Source organism: Ranitomeya imitator, chromosome 1, assembly GCF_032444005.1.
Source record: "Ranitomeya imitator isolate aRanImi1 chromosome 1, aRanImi1.pri, whole genome shotgun sequence".
Classification (NCBI taxonomy): Eukaryota; Metazoa; Chordata; class Amphibia; order Anura; family Dendrobatidae; genus Ranitomeya; species Ranitomeya imitator.
Window position 1 is genome coordinate 248,051,455 of NC_091282.1, and position 19,409 is coordinate 248,070,863.

Here is a 19,409-nt window from a genome sequence, read left to right on the forward strand (position 1 = left end):
TTATTACCATAGGGGCTATTTAAGGGATATTATTATTGCAGTGATGTACCGTATTTATTTTATTTTTTGAGTATACTGTTTTAAATGGGGGGCGGTCCTGTTACTGTGTAGAGTGATACTATGTTGCCTTCTTCATGTGGTGTAATGTAGAGGCTGGGAAAATTAAGTAATGTGTTCTACAAGCGGAACTCAAGATAACTGTGTTATTTCCTGCAGAGAGGAGTCCTGGCTGGATGAAGTGATGGTGGTCTGTGCTGGATGAAAGATGAAGGACTTCACCTAGAGACGTCACTGGTGAGTCAGTGTTACCTATACACTGACACTATACACTGTATACTATATACAGATCTCCTGTGTATAATGGCACTGATGGTGATAGTATTGTGGGTTTTTTTTTATTACTGATCAGTATTGTAGTATTCAGTCATTGGTGGTAATATGCGGTCTGGTCATGGTGTAGCGGTATTTGTATCCTTGTATTTTATATTATTCGATCACTGTGGTGGTAATATGTCATCTGGTCATAGTGCTGTGGTATTTGTTCCTTGTATGTGGTATTATAGGTCATTTTAAAAATTGAAAAATAAATAGAAATATACCTAAATTGTATTGCATATTTTAACAAATATTTAATAGGTTACAGTAGAGTAGGGCCCGGCCAAAAGTGTCTACCGTGTTATGGTGGCGGCTTAAAAAATCTTTTGGCCAAAACAAAAGCTGCCGGCTATATGTGTGATCTGGTGATGGGAACTGTCAATGTGTGATAGGTGAGAAGTGGAGATTTTCCAAGAGAGAGCGGTGGGACTGTGGACAGTTCGAAGGGTGGAGCCTGGAGGCGGGGCTGGGGTGGAGCCTGGGCGGAGTTTCAAGGGGGCCCCGAAAATTTTGCCAGTATGGGGCCCCAAAATTTCTAGTGGCAGCCCTGACTATGGGACACTAATTTTTGCAAGCTGATCGCTTCTATAGCATGCAGATCACAGCGCCCCAGTTAGAGACTATACCATTTATAGCCACCCTCTGTTTTCTATCACTAAGTCAGTTACTTACCCATTTGCACACATTTTCCCACAGACCCAGCATTCTCAGTTTGTTTACCAACCTCTTGTGTGGCACGGTATCAAGCGCTTTGGAAAAATCAAGATATGCAACGTCGAATGACTCACCTTGGTCCAGTCTATAGCTTACCTCTTCATAAAAGCTGATTAGATTGGATTAACAGGAGCGATTCCTCATAAACCCATGCTGATATGGAGTTAAACAGTTATTCTCATTGAGATAATCCAGAATAACATCCCTCAGAAACCCTTCAAATATTTTACCAACAATAGAGGTTAGACTTACTGGCCTATAATTTCCAGGCTCACTTTTAGGGCCATTTTTGAATATTGGTACCACATTCGCTATGCGCCAATCCTGTGGAACAGACCCTGTCGCTATAGAGTCCCTAAATATAAGAAAATAATGGTTTGTCTATTACATTAATTAGTTTTCTTAGTACTCGTGGGTGTATGCCATCTGGACTCAGAGATTTATCTATTTTAATCTTATTTAGCCGGTTTCGCACCTCTTCTTGGGTTAGATTGATGACCCTTAATATAGGGTTTTCTTTCTCTCAGCATTTCACCTAGCATTTCATTTTCCACTATGAATATCATGGAGAAGAACGGTTTAATATATTATCTTTTTCCTAGTCATCTACAACCATTCTTTCCTCACAATTTTTTAACCCATTTCTGCCATTGGATGGAATAGTGCGTCCGATGGCAGAACTCCCGCTTTGATGCGGGCTCCGGCGGTGAGCCTGCATCAAAGCAGGGACATGTCAGCTGACACAATATTAACTAGTAAAATGCCGCTGTCAAACTCTGACAGCGGCATTTAAAAAGCGCTTCCGCCCATCCGGCCGGAAATGCTCACACCACTGACCTCAGTCACTTGATTGGGGGTCATCGGTGCATCGGCGTAACAACCAGAGGTCTCCAGCAGACCTCTATTGTTGATGCCAGATTGCTATGAGCGCTACCCTGTGGTCGGCGCTCATAGTAATGCAGTAAATTTGCTACATAGGGGCGATCTGAGTATCGCCCCTATGTAGCAGAGCCCATCATGGAGGCTATTCAAGCATGGCAAAAGTAAAAAAAAAATGTTTTTTAAAATATGAAAAAAATAAAAAAATATAAAAGTTCAAATCACCCCCCTTTCGCCCCATTCAAAATAAAACAATAAAAAAAATCAAACATGCACATATTTGGTATCGCGGCGTCCAGAATCGCCCGTTCTATCAATAAAAAAAGGGTTAATTTGATCACCAAATGGCGTAGGGAGAAAAAAATTCAAAACGCCAGAAATACGGTTTTTTGGTCACCGCAACATTGCATTAAAATGCAATAACAGGCGATCAAAAGAACGTATCTGCACTAAAATGGTACCATTAAAAACGTCAGCTCGGCACGCAAAAAATAAGCTCTCACCCGACCCAAGATCACGAAAAGTGGAAACGCTACGGGTATCAGAAAATTGCGCAAAATTTTTGTAGCAAAGGGTTTTTTTAGATAAAAAATAACCTAGACATGTTTGGTGTCTATGAACTCGTAATGACCTGAAGAATCATAATCACAGGTCAGTTTTAGCATTTAGTGAACCTAGCGAAAAGCCAAACAAAAAACAAGTGTGAGATCTCAGGTTTCTTTGCAATTTCACCGCACTTGCCATTTTTTTCCCGTTTTCTAGTATACGACATGGTAAAACCAATGATGTCATTCAAAAGCACAACTCGTCCCGCAAAAACAAACCCTCACATGGCCATATTGATGGAAAAATAAAAAAGTTATGGCTCTGGGAAAGAGGGTAGCGAAAAACGAAAATGCAAAACCGAAAAAAAGCTTCGGTCATTAACCCCTTTCTGACATCGGACGTACTATCCCGTCGAGGTGGGGTGGGCCCCCATGACCACGGACGGGATAGTACGTCCAGCGCGATCGGCGGCGCTCACGGGGGGAGCGCGGCCGATCGCGGCCGGGTGTCAGCTGCCTATCGCAGCTGACATCTGGCACTATGTGCCAGGAGCGGTCACGGACCGCTCCCGGCACATTAACCCCTGGCACACCGCGATCAAAGATGATCGCGATGTGCCGGCGGTACAAGGAAGCATCGCGCAGGGAGGGGGCTCCCTGCGGGCTTCCCTGAGCCCCCCGCAGCAACGCAATGTGATCGCGTTGCTGCGAGGGTCTTACCTCCCTCCCTGCTTGTTCCAGGCCCGGATCCAAGATGGCCGCGGATCCGGGTCCTGCAGGGAGGGAGGTGGCTTCACAGAGCCTGCTCAGAGCAGGCACTGTGAAGCAGCCTGCACTGCTCTCAGATCGGTGATCTGACAGAGTGCTGTGCACACTGTCAGATCACTGATCTGTGATGTCCCCCCCTGGGACAATGTAAAAAAGTAAAAAAAAAATTTTCAAAATGTGTAAAAAAAATAAAAAAAAATATTCCTAAATAATGAAAAAAAAAAAAAAATATTATTCCCCTAAATACATTTCTTTATCTAAATAAAAAAAACAACCAATAAAAGTACACATATTTAGTATCGCCGCGTCCGTAACGGCCCGACCTATAAAACTGGCCCACTAGTTAACCCCTTCAGTAAACACCGTAAGAAAAAAAAAAAAAAAGACGAGGCAAAAAACAACGCATTATTATCATACCGCCGAACAAAAAGTGGAATAACACGCGATCAAAAAGACAGATATAAATAACCATGATACCGCTGAAAGCGTCATCTTGTCCCGCAAAAAACGAGCCACCATACAGCATCATCAGCAAAAAAAAAAAAAAGTTATAGTCCTGAGAATAAAGCGATGCAAAAATAATTATTTTTTCTATAAAATAGTTTTTATCGTATAAAAGCGCCAAAACATAAAAAAATGATATAAATGAGGTGTCGCTGTAATTGTACTGACCCGAAGAATAAAACTGCTTTATCCATTTTACCAAACGCGGAACGGTATAAACGCCTCCCCCAAAAGAAATTCATGAATAGCTGGTTTTTGGTCATTCTGCCTCACAAAAATCGGAATAAAAAGCGATCAAAAAATGTAACGTGCCCGAAAATGTTACCAATAAAAACGTCAACTCGTCCCGCAAAAAACAAGACCTCACATGACTCTGTGAACCAAAATATGGAAAAATTATAGCTCTCAAAATGTGGTAACGCAAAAAATATTTTTTGCAATAAAAAGCGTCTTTCAGTGTGTGATGGCTGCCAATCATAAAAATCCGCTAAAAAAAACGCTATAAAAGTAAATCAAACCCCCCTTCATCACCCCCTTAGTTAGGGAAAAATTGAAAAAAAAAGGTATTTATTTCCATTTTTCCATTAGGGCTAGGGTTAGGGTTAGGGCTAGGGTTAGGGTTAGGGCTAGGGTTAGGGTTAGGGTTAGGGCTAGGGTTAGGGCTAGGGTTAGGGCTAGGGCTAGGGTTAGGGTTAGGGCTAGGGTTAGGGCTACAGTTAGGGTTGGGGCTAAAGTTACGGTTAGGGTTTAGATTACATTTACAGTTGGGAATAGGGTTGGGATTAGGGTTAGGGGTGTGTCAGGGTTAGAGGTGTGGTTAGGGTTACTGTTGGGATTAGGGTTAGGGGTGTGTTTGGATTAGGGTTTCAGTTATAATTGGGGGGTTTCCACTGTTTAGGCACATCAGGGGCTCTCCAAACGCGACATGGCGTCCGATCTCAATTCCAGCCAATTCTGCGTTGAAAAAGTAAAACAGTGCTTCTTCCCTTCCGAGCTCTCCCGTGTGCCCAAACAGGGGTTTACCCCAACATATGGGGTATCAGTGTACTCAGGACAAATAGGACAACAACTTTTGGGGTCCAATTTCTCCTGTTACCCTTGGGAAAATATAAAACTGGGGGCTAAAAAATAATTTTTGTGGGAAAAAAAATATTTTTTATTTTCACGGCTTTGCGTTATAAACTGTAGCGAAACACTTGGGGGTTCAAAGTCCTCACAACACATCTAGATAAGTTCCATGGGGGGTCTAGTTTCCAATATGGGGTCACTTGTGGGGGATTTCTACTGTTTAGGTACATTAGGGGTTCTGCAAACGCAATGTGACGCCTGCAGACTATTCCATCTAAGTCGGCATTCCAAATGGCACTCCTTCCCTTCCGAGCCCTCCCATGCGCCCAAACGGTGGTTCCCCCCAACATATGGGGTATCAGCGTACTCAGGACAAATTGGACGACAACTTTTGGGGTCAAATTTCTCCTCTTACTCTCGTGAAAATACAAAACTGGGGGCTAAAAAAATAATTTTTGTGGGAAAAATTTTTTGTTTTATTTTTACGGCTCTGCATTATAAACTTCTGTGAAGCACTTGGTGGGTCAAAGTGCTCACCACACCTCTAGATAAGTTCCTTAGGGGGTCTACTTTCCAAAATGGTGTCACTTGTGGGGGTTTCAATGTTTAGGCACATCAGGGGCTCTCCAAACGCAACATGGCGTCCCATCTCAATTCCTGTCAATTTTGCATTGAAAAGTCAAACGGCGCTCCTTCCCTTCCGAGCTCTCCCATCCGCCCAAACAGTGGTTTACCCGCACATATGGGGTATCAGCGTACTCAGGACAAATTGTACAACTTTTGGGGTCCAATTTCTTCTCTTACCCTTGGGAAAATAAAAAACTGGGGGCGAAAAGATAATTTTTGTGAAAAAATATGATTTTTTATTTTTACGGTTCTACATTATAAACTTCTGTGAAGCACTTGGTGGGTCAAAGTGCTCACCACACCTCTAGATAAGTTCCTTAGGGGGTTTACTTTCCAAAATGGTGTCACTTGTGGGGGGTTTCAATGTTTAGGCACATCAGGGGCTCTCCAAACGAAACATGGCGTCCCATCTCAATTCCAGTCAATTTTGCATTGAAAAGTCAAATGGCGCTCCTTCGCTTCCGAGCTCTGCCATGCGCCCAAACAGTGGTTTACCCCCACATGTGGGGTATTGTCGTACTCAGGACAAATTGTACAACAATGTTTGGGGTCCATTTTCTCCTGTTACCCTTGGTAAAATAAAACAAATTGGAGCTGAATTAAATTTTTTGTGAAAAAAAGTTAAATGTTCATTTTTATTTAAACATTCAAAAAATTCCTGTGAAGCACCAGAAGGGTTAATAAACTTCTTGAATATGGTTTTGAGCACCTTGAGGGGTGTAGTTTTTAGAATGGTGTCACACTTGGGTATTTTCTATCATATAGACCCCTCAAAATGACTTCAAATGAGATGTGGTCACTAAAAAAAAATGGTGTTGTAGAAATGAGAAATTGCTGGTCAACTTTTAACCCTTATAACTCCCTAACAAAATTTTGGTTCCAAAATTGTGCTGATGTAAAGTAGACATGTGAGAAATGTTACTTATTAAGTCTTTTGTGTGACATATCTCTGTGATTTAATTGCATAAAAATTGAAAGTTAGAAAATTGCGAAATTTTCATAATTTTCGCCAAATTTCCGTTTTTTTTCACAAATAAACGCAGGTACTATCAAAGAATTTTTACCATTGTCATGAAGTACAATATGTCACGAGAAAACAATGTCAGAATCACTGGGATCCGTTGAAGCGTTCCAGAGTTATAACCTCACAAAGGGACAGTGGTCAGAATTGTAAAAATTGGCCCGGTCATTAATGTGCAAACCACCCTTGGGGGTAAAGGGGTTAAGTGGTTAAGGGGCCTACACTTTCACTTATGATTCTTTTACTATTGGTATAGTTGAAGAAAAGTTTGGGGTTACTCCACAGATTTTATCACAGGTTGCACAATACACATATCTTCATCTTTCCCTGCACTTCTCTCATAGCTACCCAGCACGTACCCAGGTCAGGGCCGTGGGGTACTCATTTCCGGGTCTGGTCGCAATTAAAGGGGTGGTCATGTTGGCACAGTGGCCCGGGGCGCCCAAGTAAAAGGGACGGTCTTTAAAGGGGTTGTGGAAATAAGGAAAGTTCGTGACCCCACCTCGGTTCTCGGTCAGAGGTGACCGACGCTGCTTAAAGGGGTCCTCTGGGGGCAATGGTGCTGCAGCAAAGATGGTGTCGCTTCCCACAGGTGAAGCAGTTTCCCCAGGGCTCCCGGTGTACTTGGCAGGGATGGTGAATACCGCAAATAATTGGAGGAAACAGGGTTGCAGTTTTTACCTAATTTACTGAAATGGTATTCAGCCTCAGTCCAGGGTACCGGTAACAGGTGTAGCTGGAGTCCAGGCAGCCTGAAGACAGGTGGGAACCCCCTAGACATGTCAGTTTGGGAGCTTCCCACTATGCGCTAGTCTGTGGTCCGTTGCTGCCTGTAGCTCTCTAACAATGCCCTCTTTCTTCCCTGTCCAGGGACAGTACCTGCACGGTAGGCAACTTGAGCCATCTCTTTTGGGTCTCTGTTCATGGTGACTCTGGACTCTGATTGCTGCTGTACCTCAGGTATTATATGGTCAAGTCCCTTTTAGTTTCCTGCCCTCCGGTTTTGTCGTGGGGCTTGCAGTCCCACTTAGCCTCGGGCTCTCGGTACCCGGTTTCTGTGCTCAGCTTAGAGAGGCCCAGTAGCAGTCTTTCTCTCGCTCCTAAGTACCTCTGTGCTCCTTCACTGTCTGCTACCAACTGTCAACTGTCTTCTTGTCTGCCTAGCAACTGACTCCTCCTCCTGACCAGAGAGAGCAGCTACCCTCAAGTCGGGTGTAGAGCTCGCTCCCCCTTCTGGCCTGGAGTCAGTATGTCTTGCATGTTAGGTTACCTACCAAAGGGATCCCTCCTGTCTCCAGGCATGGCACTACCCTCCCCGAGAGGAAGGCAGCACTACTGTGATACTCGAACTCCTGGGGTGCAACAGGACCATCCCAGGTGGTCTCTCAGCGTCCTCCCAGTTTGCCTCTGCCACGGTTAGACACTCCTCTGTCTGTTTTGCCCTAGACATCAGGTCATCTGTACCCGATGTCAGTTGCCAAATGGCGACTATGCGTCCACGGATCACCCATGGAGACTAATATGTGGAGTATCTCTCTTATTCCTCCAAATGAGAAATTTCACCTATAGAATGTATTGGACGCTGTGAATCCACACGGTTCAGTAAACACATGCAGATTCACCTGTGTTCAATAGACGGTAACACTTTGGACACAGCGGACATAGCCAAGTCCAAAGTGTTGCCACTTCTGGATCGTGTGCACCCGGCTTAAGTGTTGCACTATACATAGCTTCTTAAAAAATAAGTTCTCTAAGCTAATTTATGACCATATTAAAGCTTCTCCTAACTTTGATGTGGAAGTGAATCATTCTGCAGCCATGTACAGGGATACAAAGAGGCTGTTGAAGCCATATGGTCAAATCATAGGTCAATAAAACTTTCACACTCCTTATCTATAAATGTTCCAATATTTATGGCCACAACAGTTTATCCCTCTCCCAAAATGATAGTTCTGCTTAACGACACTTGTCTTATCTGTTTCATTATTCCTTTGCCTTGTTATGTATAAATATGTGACTCTTCAGATTTTGTGTTATTCTAATCCTGATGAAGAGAACTGAGTAGTTTCGAAAGCTTGCTATTTATTACCATCTTTTAAGTTAGCCATTAACAGGTATCAACCACTGAGGACTCTCAAATCTTAACATTTTTATGACTGTCATTATCGTTTTACAGTTTAATGTGAATTCAGCTAATCTCTTTGTTTCAGATTTATGGTCTGTAGACATGTATTACTGAAAATCCTAATGATTTAATTTGCTTTTCCAATGTGTCCAGAAAAAAATAAAAAAAATCAAGTTGGCAACCCTGGGACCAGAGCAGCGCTGTGATACGCTGAAGACAGCGACTGATAAAGGGGTTTTCCCACAAACAAAAGTTTAATCAATAGATCTTGGAATAGTAATAATTTCCACAATTGGATGCGTTCAAATAAAATGTTCCTGTGCTGAGATAATCTTATAAATGGACGGTGAGACACAGCCATTACACAGTACACAGCAGGAGCACATTTATAAGATTATCTCAGCACAGGAACATTTTATTTAAACACATCCAATTGTGGAAATTATTATTATTCCAAGATCTAGTGATTAAGATGAAATTTTGTTAGTTGGAAAACCCCTTTAAGTATAATGCTAAGAACTTATGTTGGTGGCACAACTACAGCGCTGAAATAAACAAAAATTCTGAAGTGGTGCGTTAAATTTAATAACTAACAATGACATGTAGGGTGCTTTCTTACATTATATTGGTCAGGTCACAAACATTTTGGTAAAAGCTACATTTACACCTAGTTTTTCTGGCATGTAAGTGGTATAATCTTGGGTTGTCTTTGGCATATACTCAGCCTTACTTATAGCCACTAATGGTATTGTATGTGACAGCATTCTTTTTTTTCAATATTTAGAAGAGTATATTCTACCATTGTCTACCATTTATTTGCATTTGATTATGGCGATTAGCATATAAAGGCAAGCTGTGCCTCTAAGCTTTGCAGTGCATAAATCATATGTGTCACAATAACCTCATTGTTTTTGTGGATATGATTGACTTAGTTTATTACGTTTATACGAGAACAAAAGAAAGATTAACTACTTGATTTCCTTATTGTAATATTTATTTATTTGTAGAAATCACCATCAATCATTTTCAATGCCACGTGCCTTAATCGTATCAAGAGGTTTTAAAAGGAATTTAACATGTACATGTAATGAGAGTCATTCACGTGTCGGCACAGGAAGTGTTGCTGTAGCAACTGACAATTGCTCTAACATTTAGACAATATATTGAATTAATATGCAAAGTTCTATCCATTACTACAAGATAAATGTTTAACTCCACACAGTAATGTCTACATTGCATAGTATACGCCAAGTGTCACTGTGTGCAGCATTCAGATGATATACAGCGGCTAAAATAAGTATTGAACACATCACCAATTTTCTAAGAAAATATATTTCTAAAGGTGCTATTTACATGAATTTCTCACCAGATGTTGGAAACACTCAACCAATCCATACAGGCAAATACATCAAACCATAGACATGCTTAAATTAAATTACGTGTAATAATGAGAAATGACACAGGGAAAAACTATTGAACACATAAAGAAAGAGAGGTGCAAAAAGCCATAGAAAGTCATGACACCAACTGAAATCTATCAGTAAGTAGAAAACAATCCTGCCACTTAGTGAAACATAATATCAGGTGGTTCAACTGATGGCCTACAAAAAGGTGTCTCATTACTAAGGTGCCACACAAGAAGCATCTTATGATGAGTAAAACTAGTGAGCTGTCTCCAGACCTCCGCAAGCTTATTGTTGCAAACATACTGATGGCATTGACAGAATCATTTCTAAACTAATGATTGTTCCCGTAAGCACTGTTGGGGCCATAATGCGGAAGTGGAAAGAGCAAAATTTCGCCATAAACTGGCCATGACCAGGTGCTCCCCTAAAGATTTCAGACAGAGTAATTAAAGGAATTATCAAAAGAGTTGTCCAAGAGCCAAGGACCACCTGTGGAGAGCTACAGAAAGACATATAATCAACAGGTACAATATTTTCAAAGAAAACTATAAGTAATGCACTCAACCTACATGGCCTGTATGCACACTCACCACGCAAGACTTTATTGCTGAGCAAAAAACATGTTTAATCGCATTTAAAGTATGTGCAACAACATTCAGACTAGCATGTGAAATACTGGAAAGATATAGTCTTTTCAGATTAGACTAAAATTGAACTCTTTGGATGACATAATGCACACCATGTTTGGAGGTCAAAAGGCACTGCTTATCACCCCAAAAACACAATAACAACAGTGAAGTTTGGAGGTGGTGCTGTTTTTCAACTTACAGCACTGGCAAATTTCATATAATTGAAGGAAGTATGAATGGACAAATGTACAGAGATATTCTTGATAAAAATCTGCTGCAGTCTACTAGAATAATTAAGATAAAATGAGCGTGGATATTTCAGCAAGACAATGATTGAAAACACACAGCCAAGAAAACTGTTATGATCATGCTCACACACTCATATTGGTAACAGAATAGAGAAAGAACTACCGAAGAGAAAAACCACACCTATACCCAACTGGTGCTGTACAAAGTAGAAAAGGCTCTAGCTGCACAACTAAAAACACCCCCTCCAACTTGGCTCCATAAAAGACCATTGAGAGGTTTCTCGTGCCTCCTGAGGAACCAGAAGGGAGGCTGCAGCACAAATCCAACAAAGGTAGAGGAAAGCATGCAAGGAGACACGAGAATGCGGGGTGAGAAAATAAAGCATGTTCACAAAGGATAGGCAGGGATAAAGATGAAGAACAAAAAAAAACCAAACAGAATATGTGAAACATCCCAGACTCCCAAATATGGAGAAGTGAAAGGTGCTGGGGAGGAAATTCATTTTGCAGCAGGAAAAACCACTGGGGCTTACCAGACAAAGTAAACCCCTAGCTGAGGATCTGGAATTCAAATCAGCAATCTACACAGAAACATAGCCAGCAAGTGAGGTAAGTGAAAGGTGAACATATCAAGCCCATTCCAAAATGTGATAGGACAGATCCAAAAGGGAAAATTGCAAACATCAAGAGAGAAGCCAACCAAGAAAGGAAAACCAAAACAAAAGAAACCATTAGTATTAGGACAGAAATTAAAAGGACTTTAGCTAAGCAGATTGTCATGCTCCTGGGTTCGAACCCTTGAGTGTTATGATCCGGTGACCTTGGAGCAGCATGAAAACTTTCACTGGAGTAGGTGGTAACTATACTGACCGCAAATCCTGATCTTAACACCGCAACTAGAAGTAGCCATGGGGTGTACCTAACAACCCTAGACACCTCGTCACAGCCGAAGGACTAAATACCCCTATAGATGGAAATAGGAATTCTACCTTGCCTCAGAGCAGAACCCCAAAGGATAGGCAGCCCCCCACAAATATTGGCTGTGAGTAGGAGAGGAAAGACAAACACAGGCAGAAAACAGGATTTAGCACAAGAGGCCATTCTAGCTAAAATAGGAAAGGATAGGACAGAGTACTGTGCGGTCAGTATTAAAACCCTTCCAAAAATATCCACAGCAGATTATACAAAAAATTCCTCCATCTAACTAAAGACGTGGAACGTATATCTGCAACTCCAGAGAATCCTACACTCAGAGCAGAAATACAATAAAAAAACAAGCACACAGCTTGTGTGCCATAGAAAAAGAAACAGACACTTATCTTTGCTGAATTGACAGCTAAGCAGGAGAAGCCAGACAGAGGTCCCACACTTCCCAAGAAACATTGACAACTGGCAAGGACTAATGAGTCCTGCAAACCTAAATACCCCAGTCAGAATTGCAATCAGCAGATACACCTGTCCAGGACTGCAGCCCAGGGACAACTGTATTACCACCTACAACCACCGGAGGGAGCCCAAAAGCAGAATTCACAACACTTGAGCCTGTGTTTTGTGGTCGGCTTCTCTGTCCACCGAACCACAACAGACACAATTTCTCCAGGTGTTTAGGATCTGTTATTCTACCTGCAGCCTGTCTAGCATGACAAAAGTGTTTTCATTTGTCTGCCCTGTCACCTTTTGGGTGCGGATTTCTATTCTGTGCCCCTGCTGGCATTTCCTTTTGGTGATAGTTTCTTTTGTATGTTCAGCCATTCTGCTATAGCCTAAAGCCAGTCAGTGAAATTCCAGCTAAGCTTTATCTCCTTGGTGTTTCTGTTCTTTACTTTGCACCTTCCTTCTGTTTTTTTTTAGGAAGTAGGCAACATATAATCTAACAGTATATATCTTACACTTTATTTTGTATTTCATGGTTGACTTTACTCACTCTGGGATCTTTCCTTTTTTTTTACACACTTTCCCTTTTGTAGGTAATTCACACTCTGCCAGCTGGTTCTTTAGGAGGAATGTGAAGCGTTCAATGGCCTTTAAGGGAGCATAGGTCTGAACTGCCATCTTCTAGTCTGTAGTTAGGGCTATCTCTGCTCACACAGGACTGTTAGTCAGGATCTCTTGTCTGTACAGGAAGCAGCAGGGTCAGTTCAGTTTTCAGTTTGTTACCTATTTTCCTGAGTGAGTTGCTACTCAATCATAACAATGACAGGGAAACCACGCAACAAAAGGTCACCGGTTCGATTTCCAGAACCGAGCCATGACATAATCTCTCAATTGGTTTCAGTGAAAGAAACTAAACTGCATGGAAGGAACTAAATGTCAGAGTTCATAGAAGCCCATAAAACCTTTAGGATTTGAAGTGTTTGTGTGCAACAATGGGTCCAAATCACAAGTGAGCATTGCATGCGACTAGTTTCTCCATACATGTGACATCTTGAAGCTGTCCTCACTGACAAAGGCAGTTGTAGGAAGTATTAAATAAATTTCAGTAAGCGTGTTCATTACATTTTACTTGTGTCATTTCTCATGATTACACATAATTTAATTTGGTTTAATTTCTTTGCCTGTGTGGATTGGATGCGTTGTTACCGACATCTGGTGATAATTTCATGTCAATAGCATCTTTAGCATTAAATTTATTTAGAAAATTGGTGACGTGTTCAATACTTATTTCATTCTCTGTATAATGTCAACAAGTATATTATATAATCTTACACTTACACATCCATGAGTGTAAACACAGACAACTGTAGACACCAACAAACCTTTACTTTTTGGAGGGTTACATACAGTAGCTGTACCTGCTCTATTCTACTAGAAACTGTATGATATTAATGGTTTTAGATAGCTGGATAGGTTTTATGTCAAAGTTACTGATCTGGGTAGAATGCAAGTATAATGCCAGCATAAAATAGAACAAGGAGTCCTGAAAGAAATGATACTGTCTTTCTGAGATTATATAAATAGTTATAAGAATCTGTGGTTAGTTCTCCAAGAAGTTTGGAACAATCTCCCTGGTGAGTTCCTTTACAAACTGTTTGCAAGTTTATATACAACCCCTGGCAAAAATTATGGAATCACCGGCCTTGGAGGATGTTCATTCAGTTGTTTAATTTTGTAGAAAAAAAAAGATCACAGACATGGCACAAAACTAAAGTCATTTCAAATGGCAACTTTCTGGCTTTAAGAAACACTATAAGAAATCAAGAACAAAAAATGTGGTAGTCAGTAAGGGTATGTGCACACGTTGCGGATTCTCTGCGGATCCGCAGCTTTTTTGCAGTGCAGAAACGCTACAGATCCGCAATTGATTTACAGTACAATGTAAATCAATGAGAAAAAAAAAATGCTGTGCACACTTTGCGGAAAATCTGCTGCGGAAACGCTGCAGTTTAAAAGAAGTAGCATGTCACTTCTTTTTTGTGAATCTGCAGCGATTTTGTACCCATTCCATTATAGAAAACAGCAGGGATAAAAAACGCAGCAAATCCGCAAGTAAACCGCAGCAAAAACGCACAAAAAACGCTGCGGAACCGCACAAAAAACGCTGTGGAACCGCAGGTGCGTTTTCTGCCAGGAGACGTAGAATCCGCACCAGAAATTCCTAAGCCTAATCCACAACGTGTGCACATAGCCTTATGGTTACTTTTTTTAACCCCTTACCGGCATCGGACGTACTATACCGTCCGATGCCGGCTCCCCTGCTTTGATGCAGGGCTCCGCGGTGAGCCCGCACCAAAGCCGGGACATGTCAGCTGTTTTGAACAGCTGACATGTGCCCGTAATAGGCGCAGGCAGAATCGCGATCTGCCCGCACCTATTAACTAGTTAAATGCCGCTGTCAAACGCAGACAGCGGCATTTAACTACCGCTTCCGGCCGGGCGGCCGGAAATGATGTCATCGCCGACCCCCGTCACATGATCGGGGGTCGGCGATGATTGTGAATGGTAACCATAGAGGTCCTTGAGACCTCTATGGTTACTGATTGCCCGTCGCTGTGAGCGCCACCCTGTGTTCGGCGCTCACAGCACACGTGCAATTCTGCTACATAGCAGCGAACAGCAGATCGCTGCTATGTAGCAGAGCCGATCGTGCTATGCCTGCTTCTAGCCTCTCATGGAGGCTATTGAAGCATGGCAAAAGTTTAAAAAAAAAGTTTAAAAAAATGTGAAAAAAATAAAAAAAACATAAAAGTTTAAATCACCCCCCTTTCGCCCCAATCAAAATAAATCAATAAAAAAAATATCAAATCTACGCATATTTGGTATCGCCGCGCTCAGAATCGCCCGATCTATCAATTAAAAAAAGTATTAACCTGATCGCTAAACAGCGTAGCGGGAAAAAAATTCGAAACGCCAGAATTACGTTTTTTTGGTCGCCGCGACATTGCATTAAAATGCAATAACGGGCGATCAAAAGAACGTATCTGCACCGAAATGCTATCATTAAAAACGTCATCTCGACACGCAAAAAATAAGCCCTCAACCGACCCCAGATGATGAAAAATGGAGACGCTACGAGTATCGGAAAATGGCGCAATTTTTTTTTTTTTTTTTTTTTTAGCAAAGTTTGGAATTTTTTTTCACCACTTAGATAAAAAATAACCTAGTCATGTTTGGTGTCTATGAACTCGTAATGACCTGGAGAATCATAATGGCAGGTCATTTTTAGCATTTAGTGAACCTAGCAAAAAAGCCAAACAAAAAAACAATGTGGGATTGCACTTTTTTTGCAATTTCACCGCACTTGGAATTTTTTTCCCGTTTTCTAGTACACGACATGCTAAAACCAATGATGTCGTTCAAAAGTACAACTCGTCCCGCAAAAAATAAGCCCTCACATGGCCAAATTGACGGAAAAATAAAAAAGTTATGGCTCTGGGAAGGAGGGGAGCGAAAAACGAACACGGAAAAACGAAAAATCCCCCGGTCATGAAGGGGTTAACCAAGCATAAGCAAAAATTATGGAGTCATTCAATTCTGAGGAAAAAATGATGGAATAATGAAAAATAAACAAACAAAAAAAACACATCACTAGTATTTTGTTGCACCACCTCGGACTTTTATTACAGCTTGCAGTCTCTGAGGCATGGACTTAATGAGTGTCAAGCAGTACTCTTCATCAATCTGGCTCCAACTTTCTCTGATTTCTGTTGCCAGATCGGCTTTGCAGGTTGGAGCCTTGTCATGGACCATTTTCTTCAACTTCCACCAAAGATTTTCAATTGGATTGAGATCCGGACTGTTTGCAGGCCATGACATTGACCTTATGTGTCTTTTTTCAAGGAATGTTTTCACAGTTTTTGCTCTATGGCAGGATGCATTATCATCTTGAAAAATTATTTCATCATCCCCAAACATCCTTTCAATTGATGGGATAAGAAAAGTGTCCAAAATATCAACATAAACTTGTGCATTTATTTAAGACTAGATGGTGGCCCGATTCTAACGCATCGGGTATTCTAGAATATGTATGTATATAGCAGCCACATAGTATATAGCACAGGACATGATATATTCTTCAATACCCGATGCGTTAATACAGGCCACACGTATATACAGTCATGGCCAAAAGTATTCACACCCCTGCAATTCTGTCAGATAATACTCAGTTTCTTCCTAAAAATTATTGCAAACACAAATTATTTGGTATTATTATCTTCATTTAATTTGCCTTAAATGAAAAAGCACAAAAAGAATTGTCCTAAAGCCAAATTGGATATAATTTCACACCAAACATAAAAAAGGGGGTGGACAAAAGTATTGGCACTGTTCATAAAATCATGTGATGCATCTCTAATTTGTGTAATTAACAGCACCTGTAACTTACCTGTGGCACCTAACAGGTGTTTTCAATAACTAAATCACACTTGCGGCCAGTTGACATGGATTAAAGTTAACTCTATTTCTGTCCTGTGTCCTTGTGTGTACCACTTTGAGCATGGAGAAAAGAAAGAAGACCAAAGAACTGTCTGAGGACTTGAAAAACCAAATTGTGAGGAAGCATGAGCAACGTCAAGGCTACAGGTCCATCTCCAAAGACCTGAATGTTCCTGTGTCTACCGTCCGCAGTGTCATCAAGAAGTTTACAGCCCATGTCACTGTTTCTAACCTCCCTAGATGTGGACAGAAAAGAAAAATTGACAAGAGATTTCAACGCAAGATTGTGCGGACGTTGGATAAAGAACCTCGACTAACATCCAAACAAGTTCAAGCTGCCCTGCAGTCCGAGGGTACAACAGTGTCAACCCGTACTATCCGTCGGTGTCTGAATGAAAAGGGACTGTATGGTAGGAGACCCAGGAAGACCCCACTTCTTACCCCGAGACATAAAAAAGCCAGGCTGGAGTTTGCCAAAACTTACCTGAAAAAGCCTAAAACGTTTTGGAAGAATGTTCTCTGGTCAGATGAGACAAAAGTAGAGCTTTTTGGGCAAAGGCATCAACATAGAGTTTACAGGAGAAAAAAAGAGGCACTCAAAGAAAAGAACACAGTCCCTACAGTCAAACATGGTGGAGGTTCCCTGATGTTTTGCGGTTGCTTTGCTGCCTCTGGCACTGGACTGCTTGACCATGTGCATGGCTTTATGAAGTCTGAAGACTACCAACAAATTTTGCAGCATAATGTAGGGCCCAGTGTGAGAAAGCTGGGTCTCCCTCAGAGGTCATGGGTCTTCCAGCAGGACAATGACCCAAAACACACTTCAAAAAGCACTAGAAAATGGTTTGAGAGAAAGCACTGGAGACTTCTAAGGTGGCCAGCAATGAGTCCAGACCTGAATCCCATAGAACACCTGTGGAGAGATCTAAAAATGGCAGTTTGGAGAAGGCACCCTTCAAATATCAGGGACCTGGAGCAGTTTGCCAAAGAAGAATGGTCTAAAATTCCAGCAGAGCATTGTAAAAAACTCATTGATGGTTACCGGAAGTGGTTGGTTGCAGTTATTTTGGCTAAAGGTTGTGCAACCAAGTATTAGGCTGAGGGTGCCAATACTTTTGTCTGGCCCATTTTTAGAGTTTTGTGTGAAATGATCAATGTTTTGCTTTTTGCTTCATTCTCTTTTGTGTTTTTTTCATTTAAGACAAATTAAATGAAGATAATTATACCAAAGAATTTGTGATTGCAATCATTTTCAGAAAGAAACTGAGTAATATCTGACAGAATTGCAGGGGTGTCAATACTTTTGGCCACAACTGTATAGCAGCCATGCAGTATATAACGCAGCCCACACAGTATATAACACTGCCCACATAGTATATAACACTGCCCACGTAGTATATAGCAGCCATGTAGTATATAACGCAGCCCACACAGTATATAACATTGCCCACATAGTATATAACACTGCCCACATAGTATATAGCAGCAATGTAGTATATAAAGCAACCCACGCAGTATATAACATTGCCAACATAGTATATAACACTGCCCACGTAGTACATAGCAGCCATGTAGTATATAACGCAGCCCACGCAGTATGTAACACAGCCCACGTAGTATATAGCAATGTGGGCACTATATGCATGGTTAAAAAAGACTTAAAATAAAAAATAAACATATACTCACCTTGCGAAGGACAATTGAAGTCCTGGCGCCTGTGTGCGGTGCACGCGGTAGCTTCCGGTCCCAGGGCTGGTATGAGCGCAGGACCTGTGATGATGTCGCGGTCACATGACCGTGACGTCATGGAAGGTCCTTCTCGCATAGCATCCTTGGCACCGGAACTTGCCGCTTGCACTGCCGAGGACAGCGCGCCACGTCGCAGGGTGAGAATAACCTTTTTTTATTATTATTATTTGTAACATTAGATCTTTTTACTATTGATGCTGCATATGCATCATCAATAGTAAAAAGTTGGTCACACAGGGTTAATAGCTGCGTTAATGGAGTGCGTTACACCGCGGCATAACGCAGTCCATTAACGCTGCCATTAACCCTGTGTGAGGGCTGACTGGAGGGGAGTATGGAGCGGGCACTGACTGCGGGGAGGAAGGAGCGGCCATTTTGCTGCTGTACTGTGCCCGTCGCTGATTGGTCGTGGCAATTGTCGTGGGCGTTTTGCCACGACCAATCAGTGACTTGGATTTTCATGACAGACAGAGGCCGCGACCACTGAATATCTGTGACAGACAGACAGAAGGACAGATGGAAGTGACCCTTAGACAATTATATAGTAGATATAATGACAGCCATCTCCCCAGTGCCTTTACCTGACATGCAGACCCATATCATCAATGACTGTGGAAATTTGCATGCATGTTCTCTTCAGGTAGTCATCTTTGTAAATCTCATTGGAACGGCACCAAACCAAAGTTCCAGCATCATCACCTTGCCCAATGCAGATTCACGATTCATCACTGAATATGACTTTCATCCAGTCATCCACAGTCCACAATTGCTTTTCCTTAGCCCATTGTAACTTTGTTTTTTTCTGTTTAGGTGTTAATGATGGCTTTCGTTTAGTTTTTCTGTATGTAAATCCCATTTCCTTTAGGCGGTTTCTTACAGT

At 41.6% G+C, this 19,409-nt stretch overlaps 1 long non-coding RNA gene across 1 annotated transcript in view; it reads left to right on the forward strand.

Moving 5' to 3' along the window:
• Positions 1–229: 229 nt before the first annotated feature.
• The window catches only part of LOC138657711 (uncharacterized), a 114,977-nt gene continuing 95,797 nt past the window's right edge, over positions 230–19,409 (forward strand). Inside the window, exon 1 of the long non-coding RNA XR_011317150.1 lies at positions 230–294. This is a non-coding gene — a long non-coding RNA (uncharacterized lncRNA). The remainder of the gene's footprint in view (positions 295–19,409) is intronic.